Here is a 23,711-nt window from a genome sequence, read left to right as displayed (position 1 = left end):
TAGCCTCAACCACTGAGCCAAAATAAACCCTTCTTCCTCAAGCTACCTTCTCACAAAAAGAAGAAAGCAATGGATACAGTACTAAGAGCAATGCTGATTCAGACCCAATCTGGTCAGAGCATTTCCTGCTTCAGGTACCATAATGCTTGATGTACGAAGCCTACCATGTTTAAGGCTCTCAACACTGTTGTGATGTAGCCCAAAGCTGCATTTTACAAATGGAGAGGCTGAAAACGAGTTATGTCAATTACCTGAGAGGGTCCAGGTACAGAGACCATAATTCAAACTGCTGTTCAAAGCAAACCTTTTACTCTCTGTCACTCAATATGTTAGCATTTTGAATTTAAGTGGGAAATGCTATTTTGCTATTGAGAAATGTGATCATGACTTTCAGATTCTGGATGGCATTTGTGGGCAAACCTCCTGTCTGTCTGTCTGTCTCTCTCTGTCTCTCTCTCTCTGTCTCTGTCTCTCTCTCTCTGTGTGTCTCTCTGTCTCTCTCTCTCTGTCTCTCTCTCTCTGTCTCTCTCTGTCTCTCTCTCTGTGTCTCTCTCTGTCTCTGTCTCTCTCTGTCTCTCTCTGTCTCTCTGTCTCTCTGTCTCTGTCTCTCTCTGTCTCTCTCTCTCTCTCTCTCTCTCTGTCTCTCTCTCTCTTTCTTTCTCTCCCTTACTCCCTGTATCTCCCTTTCTCTCTTGTTTATATATTAAATAGAAATGAACATATATAAATTATCTAAAAATTAATGTCTAAGGGCATAGATCCTCTCTGTAAATGAATCAAAGCATACTACACTTCCTTTATTTTGAAACAGCACAAAAAAAAATAATGAATTGCACCTAAAATTTATCATTATGAGATAAGGGGAATAGAACCTTATAGTTTTTTTTTAAAAAAAAAAAAAAGTCTCCTTGAACCTAATTCCAGAAGTGCTATTTTGTGAACAGGATTATGAATGATAAAATTTCACCTTGTACTCAGCTTAGTAAAAGCATTTATTAGGCCAGAGCAGATGCTGACACACTCATAAAATGTGCTTCTCCTTAAAGCCATAGTACAGAAAAATAGCTAGCGTTAATGGCTCATACTAGCTGTCTATTTGTAGACAACTCAAAAACTGTATGTCGCCAGGCAGTGGTGGTGCATGCCTTTAATCCCAGCACTCGGGAGGCAGAGCCAGGTGGATCTCTATGAGTTGGAGGCCAACCTGGTCTACAGAGTGAGATCCAGGAAAGGCGCAAAGCTACACAGAGAAACCCTGTCTCGAAAAAGAAAGAAAGAAAGAAAGAAAGAAAGGAAGGAAGGAAGGAAGGAAGGAAGGAAGGAAGGAAGGAAGGAAGGAAGAAACTGTATGTCTAGCTCAGGAGATTGTCTGGTAGGAGACACTTAGGGCCAAACTGAGCTGGTAAAATGCTCCTCAAAGAGGCTAAGTTGGCAGCGTTCAGCTAACACAGGATAACCACACCGGGTCCCAGATAATTAGGTGGTGATGCAAACTGGGTGTACTGGCTAGGAGAAAGAACTGAAGTAGTGTGGCCTCCTGCTCCAAAAGAAAGGAGACAGCTCAACAATTGCAAGCACCCTGGGTGCCTGTAAGAGGGCTCTACTGCCTGGGGTGAATCACTCCTGTTTTGTTTACCTGTGCAGTGAAGATGGGAATAGCCTCTTTCTTCCAGGACTGTAGATATTTGGTGGAATGCAATGTATATGCCCCCACCATGGGATATTTGATAGCCTTTAAGATACCCCAAACTCCTGATACTGAGTTTCTGGAGCAGAATGATCTCTGTGACCTCCCAAGTCATTTTTCTCTGCCTAATACAACATAAAAGGGACTTTTCACAGAATTGCCAGGTTAGATTTATTTCTTATGGTTATTACAGAATTTAGATATCTAAATAGCTAAATAAGGAAAAGGATACTAGGGCACACATGCATGTTTTTATATATATTACTAAGTATTTTTTCTTCATATGTGTGTACATGTTAATATTGATGCAAATGGTGTGTGTGTGTGTGTGTGTGTGTGTGTGTGTGTGTGTGTGTGTGTGTTCAGAGAATAACTGGGGTATTGTGCCTCAGAAGCTGTACACATTGTTTGTCAACACATGGTCTTTCAGTAGCCTGGAAAACACTACTTAGGCCAGGCTTGCTCACCAGTGTACATAATGGATCACCCTGTCTCTACTTGCCTGGTGCTGAGATTGCAAGTACAGGCCATCATGCTTGTCTTTTTCACATGAGTTCCAGGGTTTGAACACAACTAGGCAAACACTTCCCTGAATGATCTATCTCACCAGATCAAGCATTTTCTGTTCTTGAGAGAGATTCTATATAGTCCAGAACAGCCTCATGTTCAGGACACTCTTGCCCCAACATACTAAACACTGGGATTAAAGGCATAATTAGGAGCCATTATCTTTTATATCTGACATTCCTGTTATTTGAGGGCTTACTTTCCATACTATTTTAATGACTCTTCAGTAAAGCCTGTCAGGAGAGTTCAGAGTGACCCAGTCATGATCAGTGTATGGAAAAGCATGTGTGGGATCACAGCTTTGCAGGATTTGGTTCATGATCATTTAGCTCTATTACTGTTTCTTCTATAAGGACACACCATGGTAGCCAGAGAGCTAAGAAAAGACAAAGAAGAAGAAGTGGACAGGGTCCAAAGTATACTCTAAGGGCTTGCCTTGGTGACATAGGGACCTACCATTAGGCCATACCTCCTAAAGGCTTCTCTGAATTTCAATAGTACAACATGCAACAAGCCTCTAGCATAGGGATCACTGGGGAGACTCATTCAACTAGTATCATAGCTCCAATGATAACTGTATATAGAAGAATACTGCCTCAAGTCAGCCTCAGTTCCTTGGTAATAATACTTTGGTTACTAAGACTGGCTAACAAGATTACTTCAAAACAATAGCTAGGTAGTTTCACTGAAATCAAATAATCATAAAAGGTCATAATGTAGAATGCTATTTTGAATTCTTAAGTTTTATGGCCAAATAATAGGTTTTCTTTATAATAAGTGATTACTCTTGGAGCAAAATCCATCAACAGAATGGAATAAATGAATACTTAAAGCTTATAGCTCTTATGAATTACAAAATGTTAGTCCAGTATACTACCAAGCCTTTCAAATCTTAGTTTTACCTTGTATTTCCACAACAGTCCTCTTTTTGTGTAATCATATTACATAGATAGTTGTAGATAAATCACATTAATGACACTGTTCAAAAAATTGCCCTCTTTGGAGAAGGCTGAAGTCATAAAAATTAAAGAATATATACAATACCATTTTAAGATATTCTTTTAAAATTTTATGCATGTGTATGTGCTGAGTGGGACCAAGTGCACATGTATGCAGATGTTCATGGCAGCCAGAAGAGGACAGTGGACACCCTGGAGCTGGAGGTACAGGTTTTGTGAGCCACCATATGAATACTGGGAACTGGACTCAGGTCCTTAGCAAGAGAAGCAAAGGTTCTTAATCACAGAGCCCTTTCTTCAGCCCTGCATTATCAATTTGTGATCAGCATTAGAAGACTGATTTTTTTTTTTCAGGAGAACCTGGTTTATTTTCATGTGTGGGGAATGCTGGATGTTATCAAATACAGAAGAGCCTAAGGACCTCTTAAAGCAGCAGCTGGGATTACAAGGCAGCCCTATTTTCTCATTAGAGGTAATACAACCCCCAGCTACTCTCTGCCCACGGAAAGTGTGTAGTTGCCAGAAGCATGGGATATAAGTGGTGATTGAGGACACTGTAATTGTAATACTTATAAAAGGCTTTGATAAATTGCCCTTGGTCCAGATATTGCTTGACTCTCATGAAATGAAGACCGCACAAGGCCAGGGAAGCATTTTAAACTTCCCTGTGTAAGCATTCTCTCTCTCACCTTCAGCATAGTAAGTTTTCTTGGCCTAATTCCTGCTAAAAATAAAATAAAATAAAAAACAATATAATTCACAGTAGATTAAAAAACACTAGAGGAGCCAGGCATACAGCTCAGTGAGAAAACTACCTGCTATCCATGCAGGAGGACCTCAGTTGCAATGCCCAATACGCACATGAAAATTCAGGTATGGTTGTATTTGTCTGTAACCTAAGGGTCTCTACAGGGCATACAGGCAGCTAGACTAGGCAATCTATGAGCTCAAAGTTGAGTGAAAGAGTCTGTTTCCAAAGGCAAAGTGGAGAACCATCTAGGAAAATAGTGACATCCAACTCTGGCCTCCACAAGTACCTACATACATACACACATCACATATCACACACACACACACACACACACACACACACACACACACACACACACACACACTCATTGTAAATAAGAAATTTTTTCCCTAAATGTATTCAAATGAGAATCTCTCCATGTGGTGTGAACAGTCTGACTCTACATGTGAGAAAGTTGAAGAATTAATAGGTGGATATTAGTGTTGTCAGAGGGCCAGCCTGCATTCAAATGACCTATCCATCTTCATAATGATGTATTCTGCAATTAGGTAGATATCTCCTGTGCCAGGTGCAATGTGACCTTAGCCGCATTTTTCTACCTTGTCTATTCTCCGAAATATGAAGTATCTACCAACCTGTGCTATTATTTTTTTCTAAAACTGACATGATTAACAAAAATGAAACTCATGAATTTGACATTTAAAAAAATAAACAAACAAACACAGATCTAGATCTCCTAACCCTATAGGTCAGAAACATATGAACCAAGATTCCAAGAAGCCTACATTCCTTTGGAGAGGTCACACAATGCAATCCATTTCTTTCTCATCTGGGCTCTTTGCAGAGTTCAGTACCCTACTAGATCATGTTTTCACACTGGCTCTCAGCTGAGCTCCATTTCTGTTTCTAAAGACCACCACAGTCCTTAGGCCCCTTCTCCACTTTCAAAGGAAGCAACAAGCCATGTCCCTCCACACCCCTCACATCCCACAGCTCTCTCTGATTAGCCTTTCTGCTCAAAAATATACTTTAAGAATACATGATTAAATTGAGTCCATACTGGTATCCAAAATAATGTCATTTCAAACTGCATACTTATATAATAATCTTAACATGATAATTATAAGGTAACATATCATAGTCACATTCTCTGATCAGGTTACCTTCCTTGGGCTTATGGGTTTGTCCCCTGAACCAGAATCTATCTCCCTCAATATTATCTTGGAAGATGGCTTGTATTTTTCCTTTCTGTACCTCTCCAAACCTGAAGGTTTCTGCATTTTATTGATTCAATGGGTAGGGATTCCAATTCTGTTATGTGGTGTTTTCTTTATGTTCTGACTAATAAAGCTTACCTAGAGATTGAGGGCAGAGCTAGCCACTAGTTAACTGTAGAACCAGGGCAGTGGTGGCTCACACCTTTAATTTCAGCAGTTGGGAGGCAGAGACAGGAAGTGATAAGGCAGGGTGAAGACAGGATCTTGGCCCTTTTGGTCTGAGGATCCAGAGAGGTAAGAAGTCACTGGTGGCTACTTTTCAGCATCTCTGATCTTTCAAGTCATTCCCCCAATATTTGACTCCTGGTTTTTATTGATAAGACTAATTAGGTTCACACTTTACAATTCCTTTGTCTCACAGATGCCAATTCTACAGACAACATACGGACCCCAAGTTACTGCTTTTTAAAGTCTGCACTGTCCAACCCTTGCTGAGATCTAGCCACAGCATATAAAGCATTATTGAGGTCTGTTATTGACCTTTAATTGATACAATGTGGTCAGCTACCTGTGAATCTGAGAATGAAAAAGGCTCTTCATCTTCTTTAGTCTCCAATTTCTGAGACAAACATCATGCTCTACACTTCATCTTGAGAATTAATGAAGATAGTACTATTCTTTATGTCAAAAAGAGGAAATATTTGTTCTCCTTGGTGAGGGGTTGTCTTACATACACAGGCTCTCTTGACTCTCTTGTGGATTGTATTCTTGACTTCTTAGTTTTGTTGACTTCACAGGTCAATGATGTTAAGACTTAAAATCAGGTTAAAAATAAATTCCAATCCTTTGAAAAGGATGATATATAAAAAGATAGAAATAAATACATATACAAACAGCTAGATAAAGAATAGATATAATTCCTTTCATAAAAGAAAAAATTAAAAACAGTTTTCACTGATTAACTACAAAATCTGTAAGATTAATACCTGAAATTCATACAGCTACTTGTCCAAAACACTTTATGTTTTTCCAGAACTGCTGAAAAAAAGCCATGGTGAATTGCTATTTTCTACTTTATTTTCCTCTCACTCATCCATTCCTTTGGAATAGGTTGGTGTTTTGTGTAATTCCCATTTTGAAATATCAATGCATTTTGGAAAATAAAATAATAATAGAAAAACTCTTGTGAGCACTCCTAAGCTACCTGGGAACTTGGAATTAAATTAAATTCTTCTGCTTTGCCTCTATAAAATTCACCATCAGAACTTTAAAGAATGTGCTGATGATGTACAAATGAAAATGACTCCATTCTGGACAGGGGAAAAATAAATTAGCTCTCTGCAGTGGGAAGACCTGGTCCCCAAGCAATAGCCTTGCGTCTGTAAAGGACCACATGCTTGGGTAAGGGCATCTGTAAACCAAAGGACAAGGTCTTACTCTCATCATATATTTTGCCAGGGAACTGCAGTTTATACCATTTTGTTAGTTTCACATTCATCCATCTAGTAATGGTTTTTATTCAAGACTGAAATTATGTGAAAATGTACAATATCTAGGTTGCTGATACAATGTGGCACAGACACAGAGGGACAATCCAATTACAAAAGTTTTATTTATGTAGCGGGACAATCCAATTATAAAGAGTTTTATTTTCCTGCTTGCTTTTCACACTGATTTCATTGGAATACACAATAATTTGGGAATTTATAGTTTAATAGGAATCCTTGAAAACACAATCATACAATAATATAACTACATTCAAGATGACAGCTAACCTGCACATTTTTTAGGAGAAATGAATATTCAAGAAATTCAATTTTCACAGCTATTATTTGACAAAAAGGTAAAATACAACAATAACTGACACAAAAGAGTGTTTCAGCTAAATATGAGTTTACTTAAAAGTTTATTAGAGATAAGGTAGGGAAAGAAGAAATATGAAAGGTAGACATAAACTATAGTGTTTTATATATGGAACTTCCTGTAATCCATGGTGTAGATATTAAAATCTAGAGACAACTAATTATGAACACTGCAAATGCCCAAGAAAAGTTCCTTTACAGTGCTTACTTGGGCACCTATATATTATATGGAGACAAAAGTGTGCATACAATGCCTTCCAATTATTACACAGAAACAAAAGTGTGCAATCAATGCTTCCAATTATTATAGAGTCAAGAGTGTGCACTCAATGCCTTCAAGTTATTACACAGAGACAAACGTGTGCACTCTATGCCTTTGCCTTCCAATTATTACAGAGTCAAGAGTGTACACTCAATGACTTCCAATTATTATACAGAGATAAAAGTGTGCACTTAATACACTCCAGTTATTACACAAAGACAAAAGTGTACAATCAGTGCCTTCCAATTATTAGAGTCAAGAGTGTGCACTCAATGACTTCCAATTATTACACAGACAAGTGTGTACTAACTGCCTTCCAATTATTACACAGACACAAAAGTGTGCCATCAATGTCTTCCAATTATTATAGTGTCAAGAGTGTGCACTTAATGACTTCCAATTATTACAGAGACAAAAGTGTGCACTCAATGTCTTCCAATTATTACAGAGGCAAGTGTGCACTCAATGGCTTCCAATTCGTTTACTCCCTGAATGGGAGTGTGACTAGCCCCTGTGGTTCTTCAGACTCCCAATAAATCAGAGAGCAACTAAATGACTGCCATGTTTTTATATGTTCTATGTTTCTTTATCTTTCTGCCTCTCTGCCATGTGCAGAACACATGGATAAACAAATTACTGGGCCAAGGATTTAGCTCAATTTGGGAAGTTCTTGCACAGCATGCACGAAGAACTATGTTTTATTCCCAGCAGCACACAAACCAATAGTAGTGGCTACCCCCTGTAATCCCAGCACTCAGAGTTGAAGGCTAGGGGATCAGAAGTTCGAGGCCATCTGTGGTACTACCCTGAACTTTGGGTTTTTTGTTTTGTTTGTTTGTTTATATTTTGGTTTTGCCAGCTTAACATAAGCTAGGGTCATTTCAATAGAGAGAAGCTTAATTGAGAAAATGTCTTAAGTAGGTTGGTCTGTAAACAAGCCTAAGGGGCATTATCTTGATTAATGATTGATGTGGTAAGGCTCACATCACTCAGGGTGGAGCTATCCCTTAAATAATCTGGATTATTTCAGGCAGGGTTATTTGAGAAAGTATGCTGAGCAATCCATGAGAAGCAAGCTAGTGATCAGCATTCCTCCACGTATCAGTTCCTTCCTCTATGTTTTCTTGTCTTGGGTTCCTTTATTGATTTCCCCAAATGATGGACATGAAGCTGTAAGATGAAATAGACCCTTTTCTTCCCAAATTGATTTTGGTCCAGGTATTTTATCTAAGCTAAAGAAGACCTAACTAAGACAAGTACATGCCAAGCCTGAGGCCATCCTGGACTACATGAATCCTTGTCTCAAAATAAAACTTGTCTTGGGTAGCACTGAGGCATGGCACAAGGCTAGGACTATAAGACACTCTGTTGTCTTAGGGATATGATGTACAATTATTTCTGCTGAGAACAAAGATAAACTACTTTGTAATGTTCAGAGTGTAAATCTCTCTGTGGCTTAGGTAGGTTTTGTCTATTTGCTTGTTTCTGTATAACAGAGTTGGCTATACTTACTGTCATATAGGATGTTTGTAACTATCAGCATCCCATAAGATTTCTGTAATAAGCCTATGAAGTCCCTGCAGATGAACTTGCTCTCCATTAGATGCTCAATGCTGTTTAACTGCTGTTTTTCTCATATTTTAATAGGTAACTCAATCACAATCACAATCTTGGTGGCCTCAAACACGAAGATGGATATATGCTAACATATGCAAAGCATTATTGTAGTAAGATTCTTTAAAGAAATAGAACCAATGGCATGTGAAAGAAGAGAGAGAAGGCAGACATATACATTTATGGCAGAAAGAAGAGAGGCCAGAAGACACTGAAGAGGCTGAGACTGGGAATATACTCATGCAGTTCTCTGGCCACACAAATCTAGTAGAGTAGCCTCTCCATCCATGCTGGAGAATCGGGATGATCATGATGCAACTCAGTTCTACGCTGAAGGTCTAAGGACCTGGATAGGGACATCTCTATTGTTTTAAATTCCTAGCTGCCATGGCCTGAGTACCTTTAGCTCTGATATCAAAGCTCATGACAAGATGAATGCCTCAGCTCAGGAGCAGTGAAAGGGAAAATCCTCTGTCTCTGTCTCTCTGTCTCTCTATCTCTCTGTCTCTCTCTCCCTCTCTCCCTTCCTCCCTTCTCCCTCCCTCCCTTGCTTGTTCCCTCCCTCCCTCTCACTGACATATCCAGTGAATTGGAAGACAAAACCTCCATTGGTAAACCTGAGTCTTCATTGCAAGGTCTATTAACTCAAACCTGTAAACACTATCATAGGCATACTCAGTGTTTGAAGCGACTATCTGAATCTAGTCAAGTTCATGTGAACTCAGCCATCACCATCCCTAAGGCAAGGGCTATGGTACACAGCACTGAGATTCCTAGAAAGCCAGGCTTGTTAACCCCCAATAGAAAAAGTGCCCATGGGCTACCATGGGGTAGAGTTGTACTTTTTTTCTGTCACAGGACTGAAAGCAGCCAAAAGAGTCAAGAGTCTGCTACTGTGGATCTTGAAGGAAAATAGCTCAAAGGGTTTGGAGTACAAATCACTCACATTTCTTCATATGCTTTGCCCATCATTTGCAAACTAAATGATGTTTTTCAGTAGTCAGTGATCTTCACTTTAGAATCTACAACCAAAGGCCACATTTTCTGCCAGGCTGATTTATTCTAAGATCTTATTAATATGTGAAGATTTTTTTTAAGCTTGTGCTGAGTATCTCTCTCATGTCCTGATTTGGTCAAATTTATCTATTTTGTGGCTCACAGTGATGTTTTACAAGCTGGATTTATATTCATTTCTAAGCTCCCCCATCACAGCCCATTTGCCAGGAAGGTCATTCTTCACAGCATCAGCAATTAGTCTAGAGACTTCCAGTGGTTCTGGAAAGAAATAATTGTGGCTTGTTGAAAGATATTGTAAATGGAAATGGAAATAAATGGCTGAACCCGAAGAATATTTATGAAACACCACTACAGCTTGAGTGATTGATTACATGCCAGGGCTGAAAGGAAAAGAGAAGTATCAAGGATGACTGCTAGGTAACTCAGTCCACAAAAATATTTAGCAGATATACATCCACGTACATAGAGAGGATAAGCATGCCCCACATTAAAATTAAAGAGATTGCAAAACTAAATAATCATATAAACATTACCTACCCTACCAAACACCTTTTGTATTCTTAAGATGACTTCAATGTTAAGCATGGAAATAATTTTAAAGGAAAACAATAATGATGAGCCTTTTAAAATCCATTTAGTTGAGAAATTGTACCTGTTTTACAAGAACTTTAGATTTCCATAGTAATATTTTATTTGAGCTTTGATGCAATGATCCAAGTGCAGATGTTTTATTTAACATTTAGCAATTGCATTGCATCTCATCACTCAGCAGTGCAGCTGTTAAGAATTCATTGATTTTATTCATGTGAAAGTTATTCCTCTTCCCCAAGTAGTTTCTCTGCTGCTCACTCATTCTAATGCCTGTTCATTCATGCACAAGAGAACATTTTAAGTAACACTCAGAATCTGACCTATGCTCCATAATATTCTCACAAGCTTGGGGTCATGGTAAATCAAAGGTTCCTCATCGGAAGCATCGAGGAAAGCAATAGACAAGGAATAAATGAAGCTTAAAATTATAATGCCATACACAGTCCTGCTAAGATCTAGAAAATAATTACACATGGAGCTAGGTCTGAAGATGATTTAAGAATGGCACAGTATGGGACCTCTGTGAAATCTGTCCCCTCAGGAGGGGCATCGATGGGGCTCTCCTGCCTTGCCTGATCAAGTGAACTGGGAAGATGCACAATGCAGACTCATCTACTGTGAGCTGAGAAAGTGAAGCAGTATCAGTCAGGAAAGCATTTGTCTGGAATACTTAAGGACTGAATTCAATACCTTAAGCCCATTTGAAAAACACTAGGCACGGCAAATGCTTGAAATCCCACCAATGAGGAAGCAGAGGCAAGCAAATTTCGTGGGCTCTTTGGCCACCTTAAGGGCAGGGAGAGAGTGTGTCTCAAAAAACAGGTAAATGGCAGTGCCTGAGAAACAGTCCTTCAGGTAGGCCTCTGGCCTCCATGTACATGTGCTTGCACACTTGAACCTGTGTGCATGTGGGGACACACACACACACACACACACACACACACACACACGCACACACACAGTCTCTTTCACTAAGTACATTTAGAAAACATTTAACATAGGCCACTAATCACTTATCGCAGATTAACTAGTTAGGATTATTTACTGTAGTTAAACTATGTAGGCTTTGACCTTCCTGTATTTTCTGCACTCCATAGTAAAGTTTTCAACTTCTTAAGTATTCCAAAGAAACCATATTAGAGGTGGGTGTTTATTTGTTTAACCTAGGGCACATTTAAGATAACCTAGTGACTATCTGTTACTCTGTTTTAACCCCAAAGTACCACAATAAATCCAAAAATAAGTACTTTAAAAATAATCACTAACATAAAAATTTAGTTTCATTCTTTGAACAAAATATGTGTCAACAATAATCAGAATTTACGGTTTCAACTGCCACGTTTGATAGCTGCTTTGTGAAAATTCAGATATTTTTACCTTAGAGTGGAATACCACTCTCGATCACATGACTTTTACTTACAGATGGCATGAACATGGAGAAGAGAGAGCTCTATAAACTCACAGGATACAGTCCAGAACTGTCATTGCAGGGTCTGATTCATCCATAGAAAGACAGCAATCACAAGGAAAATATTTTCTAGTTAGCCAACTGTGGATCAACTCAAGAATCATTTTCCTAGTAAAAGCAATTTGTGGCAGAAAGTGCCATTTTTGCATACAGAGGCTCAGATATGTAGCTATACACACAGCAATGGAATTCTTCCTTGAGAACTGCACAAACAAGTGAATGTGGGTGGTTACCATTGCTTTCTTATGGTAAGTATCAACTGAATAGATAGCTGTCAAACTTTTCAAGTACCTGGTTCCTTATCCATTCTAAGCTGTACTTCAGAGGACACATTCTGTGTTTTCCAAAATGATCTCTTCCAATAACTTAGTCATTGACTTCTTGACTTCTTTCTCTGCCCAGTATCTTGATCTTGGTATCATCAAATAGACTCATCAGAAATTTGGCTATTAACAGAAATTCCATGTGTCTACACTAGCTCATGAGATAAATCTATCTGAGCCGATATGATACTTTGTTTGGTTATGAGTGTGTAAATGTATTCATATATGTGTGTGAATACATTTATACACACACACACATATATATATATACATATATACATATTGCAGGTACTTTACTTCATTTTTAATTTAATTATCTGTATTTATCTACGTGTAGGTATCGGCACAAGAATGTAGTACCAGAAAAGTCCAGAAGTGGGTATCAGATTCCCCTTTAGCTACAGTTAAAGATGGCTGTAGGAACCAAACTCAGGTTCTCTGCAAAACCAGTACATTCCCTTTACTATCGAGTCGCTTCTCCAGCATTATTTCTCAATACCATAATCCAGTCCAATAACTTGTGTTTGGATCCTTCCTATCTATGGCTTTTCATGTCCTATTTGAGTTTTTCAAAGTAATCTTATTTTATAGTTTGAGAATCTACAGCTGTTTGATAGTGTTTTAGAATCTATCTCTACTGAGATTGCTCTCTTTTATGTTGTGTTTCAATGTGTGTAATCATTTCTCTTATTTGGGGGGTTCAGTGACAATTATTCTAAGTTATTTTAAAATGGCTTCTTTGCTTCAATCTTCTACAGGGAGTTAATTTGGGAATCCTTTCGTATACATTACTTGCTCGTGTTTTTCACAAATCCGTCAGTTGTGTTCCTGTCCTCTGTGAGGATCTTCATGACCAGCCTTCCCTTTCTGTTTGTCATCCTACTGCATTCCCCTCACTGCCTCCAAGGGCTGATAAACAATGCCAAATGCCTATGACTCCAAAGCCCATCCCAATCGAAGAAAGACTACTCACTTAGAGGGTACTTTCCCCTGGCACAATTCTCTGCTACTGCATGGCTCTACCCCATACTACTGGTTTTTTTTCTCTGAACTTACATTCAGTCAGTTCAAAGTGAAAGGACAGTGAGCAAGGACTATATATAACCAGCCCATCTTCTTCCAGGACACCCAACACGTATGAGTCTTTCCTGATGCCTGCGGACACAGAGCTCATGTGAGCCTCATTGAGACACTGTCCCAAAACATTTTCAAATAATTTGGGGAACACAGATTAACCTTGTCGTGTAGCAACAGAGCTACTGACAGGCCATTTAATTTACTGTATCTAAAACTTGGTTCAAAGACATAAAGAAGATGACAGAGTTCTTTTACAAATTAATATTTTCTTTATTCTCAAGAATTCCATATATACTTCATATATACATAAATATATATATGAAATGTATATATGAAAAATATACATAACAAAATAAGATCCTATCTGCCCACAATTTCCCTCTATTTCCCCTCCTTAAATGTCCTCTTCCTAACAGCATGTATTTCCCTTATTTTGATAAAGTCTTAAGTCCAGTTAGTGTTGTCCATATATGCATGGGTGTGAGGCCATCCACTGGAACACGGACAATCTACCAGGCAACATTTCTTCAAAATAAGAATATTCTCCATCCCCCAGCAACTCTCCACTGCCAATAGTTTCTAGGTAAGGGATAGAGCCTAGCAATCATCTGTTCCATCTTTACTGGATCTTGGCTGACTTAGTCTTGTACAGCTCTTCTTCATTTAACCACAGTTGCTGTGGGATCTTGTTTTTGATAGCCGCATCACATCCTGAATACAGTATTTAACAGGGTTTCAGCCAATCTTCCATCTCTTACATTCGTTCTTACAATCTTCCATCTTTTGGGGTTTGAATTAGGACTCCTGCTGAATGAAGATTTGAAATCTAATTTTGCACTAGGCCCTGGAAAACCTAAGAGCCTACAAAGAAGGAAAGGTTAGGAAATACATAAGCCAACAGCACTTCAAGCTTTGCTGTTCATCTTCTGAGCTGTGAGCCTGTACGTCTTCTCTATACAGGTATTCTCTACTAGTTTAATAGAGATCTTAAAAAAAAAAATCAAACATTATCATCTGTGTCTGTATGACATTCCATACTTGAGAAAAGAGTGTCTCACTGTAGACTAAGGAAATAATATGGACAAGCAACACAGCTTAGTGGGGAGAAGCACTTGCCATCGAGCTTTGAGATCTGAGTTTATAGAAGGGAACTGACTCACGCAAGTTGTCATCCGATCTCCACACAGCACAACTGTGTACACACACACACACACACACACACACACACACACACACACATACACACAGACTCACACACAACAAATAGATACAATAAAAGATCAAAAATCCAAAGACTGTGTCTTTAGCTTTTGGACACCTTTCCATTTCTGGAGATTAAGACAGTTTCTTGTTTCATGTTTTTCCAATCAATGCTGATTATTTGGACTCACTACTAGACAGAGAAGAATCCTCACCACAAAAAAACAAGGGTGTAGTTTTAGATTTAATATGGGGCTAGGCACTCTATGTCACATGTATAACATGTCTACAAAAGTATGCAATTATCAAGAGAGGCAATGATTGTTTTTGAGAATACCTATCATAATCGATTGATCCACATTTGCTTTGCTATTGACAGAATCACAATGCAATGCAGATCAGGACTCATATGGACACAAGCCCATATGGCTGATTGTCATATATATGGATGCAAACCCATATAGCTGATTGACACAGAGCGACTACAACCCCATATGGCTGACTGGCACAAACATGGAAAAGCAGTTCCCTCCTTTGTCAGATCTTTTTAATCAGAATTTACGACCTAGTTAATGATCATTAGGTAGAGACAAAGGACTCTGTTCCCTCTATTTATGTCTCATCAGCAAGAAATGATACCACAAATGCACAAGGTGACACTTCCATGGCACCCCAAACTGGGAGCAAAGCAAGCAAAGTGGACATGAGGCATGTAGATAGAACACTTCATCCAAAACTATTCTACCTATCTCAAAGAAAAACACTGTTACTAATCCATTTCAGCTAGGTACATCAAGAAAATATACTAGTCAATGGCTATAGGGATAGCTCAGCAGTTAAGATGGCCTGTTACTCTTCCAGAGGACCCAAGTTTAATTTCTAGTACAGGTCCAGCATATCTGATCTTCTCCCTTGTCCTCTGCGGCCACTCATACACATGCAGCATTCACTCACACAGATGCATGCACATAGGCATACTTGTAAATCAAATAAAAATACCATTTAAAGAAATTATTCTGAAAATGGCTGCATTGCAAATTACAATTTATCCATCTTGAACCAGCCCCAGGGCCATGACGAAAATAAACCATTCATCTGTCTTATCATTTTTCAGGTGGAGATTTGTTGGAAGGAAGCCAACAATTCTCTCTTTCTTAGCTTCTAAGAAACAGATATTAAGTCCTTTAGGCTTCTATATTGGCAGCCCCAATATGAACTCAAGCGGCATTTGAGTTCTGACATTTGCACTTCTAGAGTGCCATCTCCTGTCCAATGTCATGGGCTTGGGGCCAAGGTGGACAGATTGGAGTGGAAGAGCCTTTCGGCTTCTGCAAGGAAAGTGTGACTGCCACAAGCACTCTTGCCAGTGAAGACAAAGAAGCGTTCAGGGTTTCCAACACTGCTCTGTCAGTGAAGGAGTTCTGGCTCTGTGTCGTGCAGCCGGCTTCAGAGCTGACTCCACATTGACCCAAAGCATTACTGTGTTTCTCTCCTCTCCTGGCCAGCTTTAAGGCAATAGAAGCAAAGGATATATAACTTTCCTATCTGTTGATTCTTATGCACATGACACACAGGATCGATATGGGCCTTTTTCATGGTGTCAGGAATACCTTGCCAGTCAGACTTCTTTATTACGGATTTAATAACAGATTAGAAATACTTAACTTGAAACATATTGGGTCAACGTAAGTATTAGTAACAATTTATTTCTATGTGTGTGACGCTTGAAGTCTGAGCCATCATACTGGCCCCAAAATATTAGTTCTAAGTGATAGATACACACTCCCTGAAGTGATACACAGAATATATGCCAGCAAATTAAATTGCAATTTTGAATGGCATGGTCTTTGCATGTGCACTGTAATAAGTGTAAATCAGCAATCTGTTCCATGTACCTCCAAAAGAAAACATAGCCCTTAATGTAAGTGCTGTCAGATTTTCTTTTTATTTTCTCCATTATAGAAAGCAGTTCTTTGTATAAAAATTAGCAAACAACATGGCAAAGTGTTAGATAGCCATGACCCTAACCCTCAAAAGGCAGAGGCAGGAAGCTGGGAATTCAGTTTCAGACTAGCCTAAAGAACACAGTAAATTCTGGACCAACCCAGGGGACTACTAGTCTCAAAGAAGTAGAGAGATTCCCTTTGTTTCTCATTAATACAATAATATTAATTTAATTATTCCTCATTATTTTGTTAGTACAGTACCTTTATTTTTCTTTATATAATAACTTGTTGCCAGGGCCTAATGTTCTCACTGAACAGTGGAGGGAAAATATCTGTCATCTATTAAAGAATTGATTACAAAAAAAAAACCTTACATAAATTAAAAGGATGAATAAATTCATGTTGTAAATGCAAACATTCCTAACACAAGGCAAGTTATAACCCATGATGATCAGGAAAAAATAAAAACTGACGAGAAAAAAACATGGAAATTGGGTCCTCAGGCTGGAAATTTCCCATCCTGTTAAAATAGCAAGATAGAAGTGCTAACTGGTTCCAGAATCCTTGTCAGCTTGAGAAATCCATCACAGTCATCTATTGGTTAGTATCTAACACAGATAACTGCTAAGTGCTCATACATATCTACTAAGCTGGGGATTTCTCTTCCATAGTGTGCTTTCTCAGCCACCAAGTCATCAAGCCACATGGACTGAGGACTAAATCAGGATATGCATAGGGTATTAAACATATAGCATGGGAACAATTAACTTGAGTATAAAGTCAAAAGCCAACAGCGAGTTCTCTGATCAAGTGCTGGTATCAAGTACAAGCCTCAAGGACACCCTGCCTTTAAAAGTCTTATTCCAGTTTCATGAGGCTATCATGAGGTGTGTACATTTGCCAGGGCAAATTGATCCTTCAGAATTAGCTAATGCAACAGATGTCTGGCATATGCTCAGTCCATCTAGAAGCACTTGCAGTGAACTATGGAGGGGCTGACTCCCCTTACTCCTGCTTGCTGATCTATATCTGCTCCAAGGTAGACAGTGAAAGCAGGATGGAGCTGCCAATCCAGACTTAATACTTGACCTTGAACTTCGTGTTGGAGTTGAAGGTGGTTTCATGGATACTCTGGGCTCTCTGCCCAGGAATCAGGACTGGGAGAACACCTGTGGACACTGAAATGGCTCATGGCCAATGATGATTACCTGCCTATCAGCCAGCTCGTGGCTCTTCTCCAAGGAGGAGGATGTAGCAGTGGCCATTTCTTGCTCAAAATCCAAGGCAATATAATATAACTTGTCTTTAATGTCTGTTACCAATCTCTGGCTCAGCTGTGGTGTGAGGCTATAGCCCCACTCAGTAAGGATCTTGATGAAGCAGATTGTCAGGTACCTGCACCTGCCAGCCAGGTCCAGTCACAAGGTGGTGTGTGGAAGGACATTGTATGTGTGAACTATGTTACCAGAGTACACAACAACACCAGTAGTGTGCCCAGGGGCACACAGAGACAGCACCACCCAAATGGCCTTGTACATGACTGGGGTGTTGAAAGTTTCAAATATTATCTGCAACATCCTCTGTTAACCTTGGGGTTCAAGAGGCCCTTGGTCAGAAGCACTGGGTGATCTCCAGGGACCATGAGCAGTTCATAGAAGGTGTAGTACCAGATATTCTCTATGTCATTCCAGTTGTTGACAATGTAGTGCTTGATAGGTGCTTCAGTATTAAGATATCCCTCTTGATCAGTCCTCTTCAGCCACATAGGAATTCTTCTTGCCCACGTCCACCACAGTGCCCTGGTGTCTAGGATGTCCCTGACGGTGGATAGGGAACACAGCTCTGAAGGCATCAACATAAGCAAAGGCAACTTTGAACATGCAGGAGCCATTGTGAATGAGGAGCTCAGTGTTTTCTTCTCTCCACTGCCATCAGCAGAGGATAGGTTAAAGGAGCATCAAAAAGATGTGCAGTATAGACTGGCAGCAGAGAGTAAGCTGTCATTATCCTTCTTTACATCAAACTCCTCCCCTACACAATAGGCATGATAGTTCATTGATACCATTACTTTAAGGCATTAGTAAAACTCTGCAAGTGTTTGACAACTTTAGTTTGCATAAGAATTTTCTGGCAGTTAGGCTAAAACAGATGGTAGGGTATAATGTCACAGTTATAATTCAGAACCTGATGATAGTATACAGGAAATGTTTTATAAACAAGAACTGTGGTGTTATTGATAAATATTAGGTAATTAAACATCAATATATGCCTGGTAATACAATACCTAAGTTAAGGGTCTAAACAGTACCAGGAATTAGGAAGCATAAACTACAGTGAGATATGAACAATACCTAGATCATCCCCCTCATTAACATTGGTGGTGGAGACCATGACTGGGGCCAATGTCAATCACTTAACATCATACCTTATCAGTCTTACAGGGGCTATCTTTCTGTTGCAAATATAGCTTACTCTGGGCACAGATCTCATTCAGTCTCTGCTTCTGGGTATTACATCTGTGGGATGACTCATCCCTAGCAGGCTTGAGACCCAGCCAAGTGAAAAAGGTACTTTCTGAGAGCCAGCCTAGGTCAGCCTAAGGGTCTTAGCAACAGCAGCTGAAACATGATCTGGAGATGACCTGGACCAATGAGAGGCAGCCATGTCACACCAGCTGGTGCATATTCATCAGACCTCCCCGCAGAGAGGTGTGGAGGGTATATAAGGCTTACCTCTAACTGAATAAACTGTGGTTGTTTGTTTTGACATTCTCCCGGAGTCTGTGTGGTTTGACTCTGCACCTACTTGGCCCCCGCCCCCAAAGGGAACAACAGCAAGGACCCTGCTACCTACATCCTCACATTCAGTGTTTGAAGTACCATCCGCTGCTTTCCCTGACTGCCTCCTTAAAGATTGCTAGAACCTGAGAGGGCGTGACACCTCTCCCTGTGCTCTTTTCTTGTAGAAGTCATTCTAATGTTCTGGTAGCGAGGTCACTGTAGTGATTTGAATAGAAATGATAGAAATGGCCTCATAGGTTCCTATGTTTGATTGTTAGGTGATTATGGAATGATACTACTTGATAAGGATTAGAAGGTGTGGGCTTGTTGGAGTAGGTGTGGGCTTGTTAGAGGAAGTGTGTCACTGGGTGTGAGCTTTGGTTTTCAAAGTCCTACACCAGGCCTAGTGGCTCTGTCGTCCTGCTGAGTGCAGATCCACATGAAGAAATCTCAAGATACTTCTCCAACACCATGTCTGCCTGCATGCTGCCATGAGGATAACAGACTAAACCTCTGAAACTTTAACTCAGCCCCAATTAAATGCTTTCTTTATGAGAGTTGCTGTGGCCATGGTATCTCTTAACAGCAACAGAACACAGTCTAAGATGATCACCATGGATGGGAAAGTCTTCCGAGGGTCAATATAGCAGGCTGGAGTCATGCCAAAGACCAAAACTCTATACCTCTGTAAAACACTCAGAAAGTAAAATACATAATTAGTAAAAGGACCACTTTTCAAGGGGGCTGTTAAAGGAATCTAAGAAATTTGTTTGGTCTCAGTCAAGTACTATAATATCACTATCATAAAATGTAAGTATAAATGAGTATTTTCAAAGGCATGTGGGTTGTAGGGAATCACTCACTGGTAAGAGTCTGTGTTCAAAGGCCAAACCCACAGGCAACAGGAGCAGCAAAACCCACACCTACCAAACAGCAGTCTAGCTTGCAGCCTGCTCCATTTCCACTTTATGTTCTATACACGCTCTCAGTTTACTGGATTGGATAGTGTTGTCCACACTCAAGACAGGACTTCCTCACTCATATCACTTCCTTACATGATTGTCCTTGGAAACCCTCTCATAGACACACTGGAAGTATGCTTTAGCAGTTTCCTAGACATCTATCTAGTTAGTCCTGGTAATAACTGTAGTGGGTAGCCATCCCAGCATTGGCCTGGAAGTTCCAACCCCCATTGAGGCTTCAGTAATGATCACGCCCACAAGGCGGGGCAGAGGAGGGAGCGGAAGACCGAGGATCAAGAGGAGGTCGCTCTCTTGGTTCGGGGACGCTGGACGCAGGAGGTAGACCGAGCAGAGTTCTCCAGAGAACACCGCTGGACTGTGCTATACCTTTGCCAGACCCTGCAACCTACCCCTTCATTTGTAAGTTACCCTACAAAATAAACCTCCCTTTTAACTACGTGGAGTGGCCTTAATAATTTCACCAATAAATAACTGAGAGTAACTGTCACATTCTCCTCTGCTGAGGTTCACATGCCAGCCAGATGGAAGTGTTTAGTTTCTGAAGGTTGTTTTATTTAAAAGGCATCCGCTGGGACCTGTGAAGGCTGTTAAATCCATTCATTTGTGTATCATTTCAATTCACAAAGATCTCTTATTAAAATGAAAATTCAATGTGATTATCACTTCAAAAAAAAAAAAAACGATTACTAACTAAAGTGTGGAAACAAAGAAGAATGCAAAAAGGAATGTGTTCGGATGTTAGAGGCAGAAGACAACGGACTATCACAGGGTGACCATGGTGTTGTCACAAGGGAAAGTGGATTTGCCAGGGAAAGGACACTAAAAATGGGGACATCAGACAAGAAAGGGAAAGTGGACAAGATGGAACTGAAAAATCAAGCTATTTCAGCATGTTCCTCAGACATCGCTTGCCCCTAAATCCTCTTGAGAGGTGAATTTGATTCCATCCTGAGGACAGGAGAGACTTAGATGAAGTCCTATATATTCTCTTTCTGGGTACATGTGAGAACAATCCTTGGATTGATGCAAATCCTGGGAACATGAGTTTTATTTATATTGCTAAATTTTAATATGTTTACATGAGTCTTGTAAGTTTCTGACAAATGAAAATATTTACACTTGAATGGATTTCTTTGTTAAGAGACGTTTACATTTTCATCTGTTGGGGATATGATATCAGTTTTGACTCTGCCTACTGCCGCTTTCTTCAAAAAATACAAACATGTGAGTCTAGGCTAGGCAAGTCTGTTCTGCCATATGATTTAAATGTTACATAAACAGTCAACTTGAAGACCATTACAGGATAAAGTGTTTGTTATCCGGCCCATTAGAATAAAAAGGTTACTGACTACCTGTACGAGTTTTACACCGACCCCCCTTTAAAAAAGCCTCAAAGTTGGATGCCTTTTAAATAAAACAACCTTCAGAAACTAAACACTTCCATCTGGCTGGCATGTGAACCTCAGCAGAGGAGAATGTGACAGTTACTCTCAGTTATTACCAGGACTAACTAGATAGATGTCTAGGAAACTGCTAAAGCATACTTCCAGTGTGTCTATGAGAGGGTTTCCAAGGACAATCATGTAAGGAAGTGATATGAGTGAGGAAGTCCTGTCTTGAGTGTGGACAACACTATCCAATCCAGTAAACTGAGAGCATGTATAGAACAAAAAGTGGAAATGGAGCAGGCTGCAAGCTAGCCTGCTGTTTGGTAGGTGTGGGTTTTGCTGCTCCTGTTGCCTGTGGGCTTGACCTTTGAACACAGACTCTTACAAGTTGATTCTCAGGGTCTTCCAGGATTTCATCCACAAACATGGGCAGCATTATTGGATCCCCATGGACTAAGATGTGCAGTTCATGGGCTGAGTCTCCTGAGTGTTCTGTCCCCCAGCCTACAGACTGCAACTTCTAAACATCTGATCATTTCCACTTAGAGTTAATTACACTCTCTATATTTCTTCTGGAGAAGTCTGACTAATATAGACAGCATCTTATTTTGAAATGTCAACTTAAAAGCTAGCCTACAATCACAATTTTTCTCATCCTGAATATAATTTTAGTATGACCCATGACTTTCAAAAAAACTGTATCATGACACTAACAATGGACTTCACAAACTTCTCAAATGATTTTAAAACGTGCTTATGTATACAACCTCTGACTAACCAAGTACAACCCACTCATCATTAAACTCATTATATATTGATGTTATATGAAAAGAATATTTACAATAGAATTTTGATTTTGATAAGCCATTGACTCTATTGTGAGACTCATGTCAAGGTGATAATTAGCACAGTCCAAAGATGAAATCAGGACCAAAGAATTTGGACACATAGTGGTACTGTACCCCAAGAAAATGCATTATGCTCAAAGGCAACATGACCATCATGTGTGTTTACATGCCATTTAGTGATAATATAATTAAAGGGATCATAATGAGGTATGTTGGTGCTAGGATATGTGTGATTAAATAGGTAGGCTTGATAGAATTTTTAAAAATCACATATCTAGGTTTAGTAAACCTACTACTTCTTGTTGGAATTAACAAGTCTTCTTTCCCTAGAAACATTCTTATCCTTAAATCATTCCTATGAAGTCTACAAAAACTCACATGCATTTCATGTCATCAGAGAGAATGAAGGAGTGCCTCAGTGGGTGGCATGTTTAATGATATGACAGGGAGCTTACTTTCTCCATGTCTTTTGCTGTGTCCAAAGCCAAGCAGAGACCCTGAACTCACCTGTCTGTCACTGTCTGAACTTGCTGAACATTGATTAATGGAAGAAATGGAGGGGTTGCTCATGAATGACTGATTATTACACACAGGCTGCTGTACCAAGGCATCATCTAGCTCAGAAATACCACCAACTTTGTTCAAACCAACATACCTGAATCATGGCTAGAGAATGAGACTATAGAGAAAGATGGAGTAGAAAAGAGAGAATTCTTACAAGAACCTTAGAAGTAAAAGATGTGGTAGGAGAGCTACTGTTTAGAGGCTCCATCATCCCTTTCTCCCCTCCCTCTCCCCCATGTGTTCTTAGCCACTTAGCTCAGATAGAAGCAAGCTCTGTAAGCATTGGAGTAGACCAGAAACACAGGGCCACTGAGAATACACAATACCAAGTAGACCCTTCAGACTACCTGTCCCCCAGGTCACTCAGTGAGAATAACTGTCTCACACTGAAGTCCAGCCGCAGAAGACTTTCTGATTACATTCACTTTATTAAAGAAGTTCAGCATCACTTCTCTGCCCTGAGCACAGATGGAGGCACCCTGGGAAGGAATCTGTGTCCTCTTGCTCTTACCTGAGGACAACCCTGATCATCAAATTTTGGAGAACAAAGGTGAGAGCTTTTGGAAGAGCAACTCCAATGCTCGGTGTGTCCAAACCAATCATTTAT

The 23,711-nt window shown here is 39.7% G+C and overlaps 1 pseudogene; it reads right to left on the bottom strand.

Annotated features, from left to right (window-relative positions):
• Positions 1–17,692: 17,692 nt before the first annotated feature.
• Positions 17,693–23,204, bottom strand: LOC118569418 (annotated as a pseudogene).
• Between the last annotated feature and the right edge of the window lie 507 nt (positions 23,205–23,711).

Source organism: Onychomys torridus, chromosome 18 (assembly GCF_903995425.1).
Source record: "Onychomys torridus chromosome 18, mOncTor1.1, whole genome shotgun sequence".
In the NCBI taxonomy this organism is placed as follows: Eukaryota; Metazoa; Chordata; class Mammalia; order Rodentia; family Cricetidae; genus Onychomys; species Onychomys torridus.
The sequence above is the reverse complement of the archived record's forward strand: the minus strand, read 5'-3'. Positions and strand labels throughout refer to the sequence as shown.